The 10,958-nt window shown below is 42.5% G+C and overlaps 1 pseudogene; it reads right to left on the bottom strand.

The window, feature by feature from the left end:
* Positions 1-736: 736 nt before the first annotated feature.
* LOC116888948 lies at positions 737-2,205 on the bottom strand (annotated as a pseudogene).
* Between the last annotated feature and the right edge of the window lie 8,753 nt (positions 2,206-10,958).

The raw sequence follows: 10,958 nt of genomic DNA, 5'->3' as shown, positions 1-10,958 counted from the left end.
GAAATCAATTCTAATGGCTTATGAAAGGATTCTAAGGGAATGAAGAAGAACTGTATGATATTAAAAATAGGAGGAGGAAAGCCCTACATCACCTGCTTACCAGATCCCCTGGCTTTTCTGCTTCTCATGTTCTTATTTAAATATTTTAAAATTATGTAAAGGTTTGCATTTAAATATAAATTTTAATTACTAATGTTTTTATTTTTTATTTTGAGGATAATACTGTACTTTTTTAATTCAGTTTTGATAAATTGTACCTAGTAGAAAAAATCCCTAAATTCAAAATTGATTTAAAATGCTGATGAAATGAACTCAGTTAGATGATCGGTCTGACAAGAAAGAAGACTGAAGAAAATCCTACAAAGGGCCCTTGACTCATGTACAGATGAAAAGCTACTCTCCACCAATGGCATCTCCTCTTAAGTCAGCAGCCAAGAGCAGTCACAGATTTGGAACTGACCCCACACTATAGTCCTAGCAGATGAAGCCCTCTGTTTGATGACACCTGTCGAAGTTTCCTGACTTCCAGCTGAAATACCAGACAGGTATCTCTGTTCATCTGTCCAGATATCCCTGAGTACACAAAAGTCAACTGAGAGACTGTAGGTGACAGGGGTACTGCTGGATCCAAGACCCTGCTAGATATCTTTGTTGACTGATTGGGGCTTGATTTCAATGCTCACACTTTTCTCTCCTGTTAGATACTTTATTTTACTTTTTGTTCACTCATCTTGCATCAAAATAGCAAGCAGTTATTGAATACCTTGCAGTGTTGGCTGGTTGTACTTTATGAGGACTATGCCTGTCAGACTAGAAAAAAAGCATTCTATCAAATTTGTGTTCAATGCCAGCAAACTGGGCTTTGCCTTCTGGAAAAATTTTAAGAATACCTTCAATTACCTTGGCATCCCAGCTTTTATTTAGGCAATATATACAGGTCATGCATCTTCCATCTCAATTTGGGTTATTGTTGTGATGAATATAGCCTGTTTTTGTTGCCTGAGTAACAAGCAATCATGGCCTGGTGCTGCTGCACTCTGAACAGCCCTGGTTGAACATAATAGATGGCCAATTCCAAATATCCCCCATGTCATGTCAATGAAGAAAAGAAAAGCAGTCTCAAAGCTGACTAAGCCCTTCGGGAAAGTAAAGCTTGTTCTATTCAGCTTCTCAAGTCTTGGTTCAGGAGACCAGTCAGCATGATACACCAAGATGATAACATCCACAGAGTCACGAAATGCCTTGTGCTCTGGGTGTATACACATGATCAGTTAATGCTGGTCAGAGAGTCAACAGAATCCCTTGGTCACCTGACAAATAGCAGGGTGTATCCTGTCTGCAGGCAGAGTTTCACCTGCTGAAAGTTAGCATCACATCTGGATAGCCCGTCAGCACAGGAAATTTGTTTTAGTTCTTCAGGGTGAACCAGAGTGATCACAAGAGGACCAATGGAGTTTGACAAGAATTGAGGGCCAAAGTTTCTTTCAGCAGTTTATCCTGCAGTTTCCCAGCTTCCCACTGCTGTGGTGGATGAGTTGTCCATGCTGCTCATGAGCAGGGTGATGGATGGTCTCTGAGTCCAGCTCTTTGCCCTCAATCCAGGTGATATGTTCCCACCGGATGTCCTTGGAAGAGTCACTCTACTGATTGACCAGCTTCATGTCCCTGAATTTGCCAGAGTTGTGCAGGGCACGCAACTCTTCACTGATTTGCTGCCCGGTCTCCCAGCACAGGGTGTTCTCCTCTACTCAGATGCTGTACTTGTTCATCCACAGCACAATGCACTCCAGTGCCAGTTTCATCACAGGCAGAGGCTCGCTCTGCCCATTGGGCAGCAGCTCTCAGCGAAGACACAGCACCTCCATGGTGCTGCCTCCTACAGGGCGCAGCTGGTATGCTCAGACCCAGAGACCTGCAAGGCGGATGATGCTAAGAGCTGGGGTGTCCCTGGCCTGGATTGTCCTTTCCTCTGCTGCTCTGGAACCTGGAAACCAGTATTCAGGAGGCCACAGCGCTCTCCCCTCCCAGGGCATCCTCGCAGCAGCATGGCTCTGAGGGCCCCACATGGCAGGGGCATGACTCAGGACACAGCATGCACAGCTGTGCTCAGGGGTCCTCTCTGGTCTTGCACACCACTTTGTATTTCTTCCAGTCCTGGCGCTGGTGCTCCTTGAAGCAGCGCCCACAGCGCAGCAGGTTCTCCATCTTCCAGCATAGTTCTCGCCTCTGCTAGTGCTGCTGTCTGGTGGTCAGCATGCAGGGCCTACCATTGTCACTGGTCTTGGCCTTGACCGCCTTGCCTGGAGCAGCCTAGCAGAGTCACCTGCTCCTGAGAGATTGAGGAATATGGGGACCTGGGGTCCCTTGTATTGCTTCTTGGTGGGCAAGCAGAGTAAGGTCCTGTGGGAGCCACAAGTTCACTCCACTAGTGCTGCAAGTACACTTAGGGCTGATCAACTCTGTTTTTAAATACACATGCTTTTTCTAAGGAAATATCCCCCTTGCCTATCCACACCAATGTGTCTTCTAATGCCTTTGGGCATCTAAATTTCATATTACACACTGAAAATTTCCTATTCCTGGAATCATGGATGGTCATGTCTCTGCCAGATATTTTCTCAATTCTAGTAAAGAGAAGCTGCTGAATTGCATTGAAACACTGAAGTTGTGGAGACCTGGACTCCAGCCTGTAGAGGGCCGCAATAACATTCGCCACCACTAGATGGCGCTGGCTTCCACTGCGCCCCACGTGGAAGGCCAGGTCAGTCAAGATGGCGCTTAGCCTTTACCAAGCAGTAAGCCCCTCCTATGGGGAGGTTAACTGTGTCTTGACATGTGCAAAGTGCCTTCTTGCCAGGTCTTTGCCCATTTCAAGGCATGCCTGATGAGGTCATGAGTAACAACCAATCAGGTGTGGAATGCACACGGGATAAATAGGTGCGCCTGGCGGCGCAAAGGGGCTTCACCATGAGAGAGGAATAGACAGAAATAAAAAGTCACTCATAGTAAGAATTTCTATGTCTCGTGCTCCTTGCCAAGGGAAGTCGTGGGACATCTGGTGCCTGGCCGGGACAAAAAAACATCGCGGTGCCACGGGAAGCCTCCATTTAGGGGAGAAATTCAGAAGCTATGAGTGGGGTAAGACCCTGAGAGACCATGGCTAGCCTTGATCCGCTCCAACTCAGCCCTGTCGGACGCGGCAGGTGCTGTGGTTGCTCTGGCAACCCTCGGGCTTTTTTCTATTGACCTTTGAGTTTCTAGCTTCCACCAAACGGCTTCAGAGGTCGGCGTGGAACTGCTCAGTTAAAACAACAAAGCCCGGAGAGTGTTGGAGCAAGGAAAAGATGGTCAGAAACAGGGGTAGTGAAAAAGTTGCACCTTGAAAAGGAAGCTGATCAATCTCAAGTAGCAGTCCCCTCCAATTCGGAGGTGAAATATTGGGAAAAGAATGCCCCCTGTGAGAAGGGGAGGAGGGAAAAGGAACACAGTATGTTGGCAAGAAAAACTTTGTCTTGGTGCTTATAAAAGGTGTACTTAAGCTCCAGCCCGCTCTCGGAAGCCATGGCCCGTCGTCGCTGACTTCGACAGCTTTACAGAGTCATGCTGAAATGATTTGATCGAGGCAGACCGCCTGAAAATTTATTCAGAGAATCAAATAAAAGGACATCTCAGTGCCGTGCACAGCCTGATGGAGTTTATGTGTTGGGTTGTGAGTAAAAATATTCAGGCTGTGTTTCACTTCCATACCATTGGCAAATGTCGGTCGTGCCGCTCAGATAATATATCTTAGTATCTTACAGGAATTGGGTTTCAACACGTTGGTGGACTAGTCCAGGAATTGAGACAATCCATCGCCCATATCAACTCCACCCCGAGTGGATAGTCACCGTGGACACCATCTGGTTTTTCCTCTTTGTCTATTGTTTGTCTCTGGTGCACCAGGATGTCTCCATGTCTGTCAGTTTATGTCTGTGATTTTGTTTCTCGTTGTTTAAATGTTTTACGTTTCATGTTCAAAAAGAAAAAATGGTAAAAACCTTATCTGCCGGCCGTACACACCTTGACTTGGTTTTAACTCGTTTCAAAAGAGAACAAATGAATAGAAAAAGGTTTCAATCAGGTCTTTAAAGCCCTGTGCCTAGAGCCAGGTGTCTAGATTAGCTGGAGGAGCTGCTTAGAAGCTGGCTAAGCGTCTACACGGGCTGATCTTAAAGGTGCTAACAGCTTCTCAGCTTTTTTGGTACAAGAGTTGATAGCTGTTTCTCTTGGAAAAATCCCTGACTGGTTAATTGACTAACAGGTGACAAGGTGCATCTCTTAAAATCATAGCTAAAAAGGTAAAAATGGTGTTTGATATGTGTAGCCACTTCAATTTTGTTTCTCATTGGTTTTAAATGTATAAATATGCTCTGCTTGCCTTGGTTGTGGACTATTGGCTTTCAAGTTATTGGATATGGTTAAAAAGGTATAATATTGGTAACAGAAAGTTAGCTTAAAACTGTAATTTAGATGAAGTAATTCTAGATACACGTGACATTGGGCCACCCTAGTGAGACAGGTCTAAATTGAGGTAATGTTTTCATGGAATTCTTATGCTAGAAACCAGGCTTCTAAAAGAATTTAGGACATTGTCTCGAAAGGTATTGGAGACCGCGCCATTGTGCGTTCGCCTGTAGAATTGATAGTCAAACTTTACAACATAATAGATAGACTTGTGGTGCCTTGGAGACTAGATTGTTGGGGTTGACTTTTTTTGCTTTCCATAGGTGTGGCTTGCCCTGAAGTTATCTGTATTCTAATGCTAATTTCCACTGCCCGGAGAACAGCTGCCTAGTCACATACTAAGAGCTCAGGTGACCTTGTGGTGGTGGTCTGCTGTTACAAGGAGAAATTAAGATTGTGATTAAGGATTGCCAGTGTTACATTGACTAACTCAAATTTATTTATAATTGAGGAAAATCAAACAGGTAGAGATTGTATTGGATAGAGATTGTTACAAGATTTATAAAGGATTGATGAGGGTTTAGAACTTATGAGAACATTACAGCTTTGTTGCTTACTCCAACTGCCATTTCAAGATAGATTTAGAGGATTGTTTTTATGCAGTTTGTTTACATCCTGGCGATTATGAGTTTTTACTTTGTGAGCTTGCTTATAATTTTAGAGAGCCCATAGAGTGATATCATTAAAAGTGGCTAACAGCCTTATATTATATAATTTTGTTGCTTCTTCAATGTAAGAAGTTAGAACATTAAATCTTTCAGTATATATATGAAATTTTTACTACAAAACATTTGCTCTCAGTATGAGCTTTAATATTTGGGGAGTAGCTGTTTTCACTCTCCAAAAAGAATATTTGAAGCTAATGTTAAGCTTCTAAGGATGTTAATTGGCTAAAGTACCTCACCTTTACCAGAGGACTTAGGTCTTTGTTATGCACATTGGAGATAAAGCTTCAGCTGTTTTAGTACAGAGTTGTGGACTGAGTCATAGAAGTATTTTTAAAAAGAAACCTGGTGAAACATACCTTAGTCCAAACAACAATTTAATTGGTTATTACAAAATACTGATATTTGGCCTATTACTTATACAAATTTCAGGCAAAATTGATAATTTTACTCTTTACATGCTTTTGTAGAATATTTATAGGTGGTTCATCTAATGAAAAGGCTACAGATATAATTAGATCACTTGCTTATTTTCTTGAGTTTCTGCTGCTTCAGCACAGATTATTAAATTCCATGCTTTAGCCGCTGTTTTTAAAATGTCAAAATCAAGCTTTCACTTCATATACTGATAGTTATTGTGTGGTTTGTGGTTTACAATTGATTTCAATCACTTAATGCTTTATTGAGACAGGTTTTCTACTTGAAATCAGTGAGTGATTCCAGTGTAAATTGTCTGACAACTCACTGTCCTTTCAGTGCTCCAGAGAATGGCTCAGAGAACTAAAAACAAAACCATAGACTCAGCTCTTTGAAAATGATAATGGAGTTGATAACACACCCTCACGAAAAGAGGAAGACTCCATTTGCTTACTTTCATCGCCCAGCCTCACGCTGCCAACTCAGATTTCTAAATAAGACTAAATCTGGACCTTGTTTACAGGATTTGACATTTCTAATTAATGCTTATGTTTAGGTAAATAAAGTTTGTGAGGTGCTGGAGAGATGGCTTAGTGGTTAAGAGCACTAAATACTGTTCCTTTATAGGACATTTAAGAACTCAAACTGGATTGCCTAGACTCCTTAACTAGGGAGGACAGATACCAGACAGATTAGGCCTTACATAAAACAAATTAGTGAAAAAATTCTCATTCTTTATATATCCAAAACAATAATGCTAGAAACAATAATTTGGTATACAAGTCAAATTATAAATACAAGTGCTCAGTGTCCTCAATTTAATCCTCGAGGACTTATCTTAATAAACAATATTTTAACAATTTTAATAAAATAAATAGGGGAGTTATCCCTGTATGCCAAAAATATGCTCCTTTTATTTCAATTTTAAAAAATTTGGATGCCAACGTTTATGGCACCCTACAACTAGGCATACTTCTGCCTAGGTGAAATAGAGAGATCCACATATTGACATGATCCTGTCCAGATATTTTATATGGGAAGAGGAATGTTTGTGTTTTTCTACAGGATGCTACAAGAGTGTGCCAGCTGCCTGGGTGGTTGCTGAGACTTGCTGATCCTGGTTACATGAAGATTCAGCCTCGTGGGTTCGGGTCCCTAGAGTCATTCCTCTGCCCTGAAAGGAAGACGAAGATCCCCCTTCACCTTTTTTGTCATCACAGAAATCTTGCCCGCTGTTGCAGTCAGTGTTACCGCTGTGTTCCCGTCCCCACTGTGGCCTTCCACGCTCAGACTCTGTACACTGCTGCTTGCTGACTCCAGCTGTTACCTGTCCTTCATTTCCTTGGTGACTCTTGCTGCCTTAACTGGTAACTGGTGTTGCCATTTTACAGACTGTAGCTTCACAGAAAGCCACCTGTGTAAAGCTACAGTGACTGGAGAACTCTGTCCTGGTCATACAGATCTCAGAATTTGGTTCCATTGTTTGCTGGTTGTTCCAGAGAAAATGACTGATCCTGAACTGTCCTGAAAAGACCTTGACACTTTCGCTGCTATTGTAGCAATTGTACAGCTGCAGACATTGTGTCTGCAGTGTCTGAGTTATCCTCCACCAATCTATTGTTGACAAGTACAATGGGTGAACTTTCTGGAGTAGTTACTAACAATTGGGAATTCTAAATTTCATTATAGGAGTGGCTTGACCATGGCCCTTGGTGGCAACAGCTGAGGAGGACCAAATGAGGTGCCCACTACTTATCGGGAGTGGCTCTGTTTGATACAGCCCTATGCTGTGGATCAGTATTCATACCATGGTTGGTTTGCAAACTCAGACCTCAACAATAATGTGACAAGGCCGTTATTTCACTCAAGCACTTATGGCCATTGTACAAAGGGCCTCCACTGAATTTGGTTATCTTGCTCAGGACTTGCTCTGTATCTGAGTTCCCTGCTCCTGCACCCCAAGGACCTGTGGGTCCATTTGCACTGGGAGGAGAGGGTCTCTCTCTGTATTCTGAGTTCTCTGCTCTTGCACCCCATAGATCTGTAGATCATTGCACTGGGATTGAGAGAGACTCAGTGATTTCCTTTGATCAGCCCCTGCACATCGCTGAGGTTTTCCTCATTACGCACTATATGGGTGATCATGACTGCTATAAAATTTATAAATAAAAAAGGGTGAGATGTAGAGGGTCATATAACATTCGCCACCACTAGATGGCGCTGGCTTCCACTGCGCCCACGTGGAAGGCCAGGTCAGTCAAGATGGCGCTTAGCCTTTACATCACAAGCCGCTCCCCTATGGGGGAGGTTAACTGTGCGCATGTGCAAGAGTGCCTTCTTGCCAGGTCTTTGCCCATTTCCGGCGTACCTGATGAGGTCATGAGTAAGCAACCAATCAGGTGTGGGTGCGTACACGGGGATAAATAGGGATGCCATGGCGGCGGGGGCTTCCACCATGAGAGAGGAATAGACAGAAATAAAAGTCACTCCTATAGTAAGAATTTCTATGTCTCGTGTGCTCCTTGTCGGCGGGAAGTCGTCGTGGGACACCAGCCTTCCTTCCAAGCCCCAAACACTCAACATATTCTCTTTTTATCACCTATTTCTTTCAGGAGATAACAGATTCTTTTAGTAATGTTAGGATTCACAGAACAGCATTTTACTTATTTTATGGTAGAGGAAAATCAGTAGTTATTATCAGATACCTTGTTCATTATCTCATGTGGATGTAGGCAATGTTAAAACTTGTCTCAGTGCAGATAAGTCTACATTTATGCAAGAGAAGTTCTGGTCATACAGATTTTTCACTTGCTTGCTTAGAGTCACACCGAGGTATTTTATGTTATTAGTGACTATTGTGAAGGTTGTCCGTTCCCTCATTACTTTCTTAGCCTGCTTATCCTTTGAGTAGAGGAAGGTTGCTGATCTGTTTAAGTTAATTTTGTACCCAGCCACATTGCTGAAGTAGTTTATCAGACTTAGAAGTTCTGTGGTGGAACTTTTGTGGTCATTTAAATATACTATCATATCATCTGCATATAGTGATATTTTGACTTCTTCCTTTCCAATTTGTATCTCTTTGACCTCCTTTTTGTTGTCTGATTGCTTTTGCTAGGACTTCGAGGGAATACTATATAAGTTGGGGAGATAGTGGGCAGCCTTGTATAGTCGTGGATTTCAGTGGGATTGCGTTAAGTTTCTCGCTATTTAGTTTAAAGTTGGCTACTGGTTTGTTGTATATTGTTTTTACTATGCTTATGTATAGGCCTTGAATTCCTGATCTTTCCAAGACATATCATGAAGGGGTGTTGAATTTTGTCAAACGCTTTCTCAGCATCTAATGAAATGATCACTTGGTTTTGTTCTTTCAGTTTGTTTACATAGTGGATTACATTGATGGTTTTCTGTATATTGAACCATCCCTGCATGCCTGGGATGAAGACTAATTGATCATGATGGATGATCGTTTCAATGTGTACGTGGATTTGGTTTGTGAGAATTTTTTTTTTATTAACTTGAGTATTTCTAATATACATTTCAGTGTTTCCGGCAAACATCCCCTCCCCTCCCCTTCCTTATGGGTGTTCTACTCCCAACCCTCCCCCATTGCCGCCTCCCCCCACAGTCTAGTTCACTAGGGGTTCAGTCTTAGCAGGACCCAGGGCTTCCCCTTCCACTGGTGCTCTTACTAGGATATTCATTGCTACCTATGAGGTCAGAGTCCAGGGTCAGTCCATGTATAGTCTTTAGGTAGTGGCTTAGTCCCTGGAAGCTCTGGTTGCTTGCATTGTTGTACATATGGGGTCTCGAGCCCTTCAAGCTCTTCAGTTCTTTCTCTGATTCCTTCAATGGGGTCCTATTCTCAGTTCAGTGGTTTGCTGCTGGCATTCGACTATGTATTTGCTGTATTCTGGCTGTGTCTCTCAGGATCGATCTACATCCGGCTCCTGTCAGTCTGCACTTCTTTGCTTCATCTATCTTGTCTAATTGGGTGGCTGTATATGTATGGGCCACATGTGGGGCAGGCTCTGAATGGGTGTTCCTTCAGTCTCTGTTTTAATCTTTGCCTCTCTCTTCCCTGCCAAGGGTATTCTTTTTCCCCATTTAAAGAAGGAGTGAAGCATTCACATTTTGATCATCTGTCTTGAGTTTCATTTGTTCTAGGGATCTAGGGTAATTCAAGCATTTGGGCTAATAGCCACTTATCAATGAGTGCATACCATGTATGTCTTTCTGTGATTGGGTTAGCTCACTCAAGATGATATTTTCCAGTTCCAACCATTTGCCTACGAATTTCATAAACTCGTTGTTTTTGATAGCTGAGTAATATTCCATTGTGTAGATGTACCACATTTTCTGTATCCATTCCTCTGTTGAAGGGCATCTGGGTTCTTTCCAGCTTCTGGCTATTATAAATAAGGCTGTTATGAACATAGTGGAGCACTTGTCTTTTTTATATGTTGGGACATCTTTGGGTATATGCCCAGAGAGGTATAGCTGGATCCTCAGGCAGTTCAATGTCCAATTTTCTGAGAAACTCCAGACTGATTTCCAGAATGGTTGTACCAGTCTGCAATCCCACCAACAATGGAGGAGTGTTCCTCTTTCTCCACATCCTCGCCAGCATCTGCTGTCACCTGAGTTTTTGATCTTAGCCATTCTCACTGGTGTGAGGTGAAATCTCAGGGTTGTTTTGATTTGCATTTCCCTTATGACTAAAGATGTTGAACATTTCTTTAGGTGTTTCTCAGCCATTCAGCATTCCTCAGCTGTGAATTCTTTGTTTAGCTCTGAACCCCCATTTTTAATAGGGTTATTTGTTTCCCTAAGGTCTAACTTCTTGAGTTCTTTGTATATTTTGGATATAAGGCCTCTATCTGTTGTAGGATTGGTAAAGATCTTTTCCCAATCTGTTGGTTTGCCGTTTTTGTCCTAACCACAGTGTCCTTTGCCTTACAGAAGCTTTTGCAATTTTATGAGATCCCATTTGTTGATTCTTGATCTTAGAGCATAAGCCATTGGTGTTTTGTTCAGGAAATTTTTTCCAGTGCCCATGTGTTCCAGATGCTTCCCTAGTTTTTCTTCTATTAGTTTGAGTGTGTCTGGTTTGATGTGGAGGTCCTTGATCCACTTGGACTTAAGCTTTGTACAGGGTGATAAGCATGGATCGATCTGCATTCTTCTACATGTTGACCTCCAGTTGAACCAGCACCATTTGCTGAAAATGCTATCTTTTTTTCCATTGGATGGTTTTGGCTCCTTTGTCAAAATCAAGTGCCCATAGGTGTGGGGTTCATTTCTGGGTCTTCAATTCTATTCCATTGGTCTATCTGTCTGTCTCTGTACCAATACCATGCAGTTTTTATCACTATT

The sequence above is a fragment of the Rattus rattus genome, chromosome X (genome assembly GCF_011064425.1).
Source record: "Rattus rattus isolate New Zealand chromosome X, Rrattus_CSIRO_v1, whole genome shotgun sequence".
In the NCBI taxonomy this organism is placed as follows: Eukaryota; Metazoa; Chordata; class Mammalia; order Rodentia; family Muridae; genus Rattus; species Rattus rattus.
This window is presented reverse-complemented; position numbering and strand designations above follow the sequence as displayed.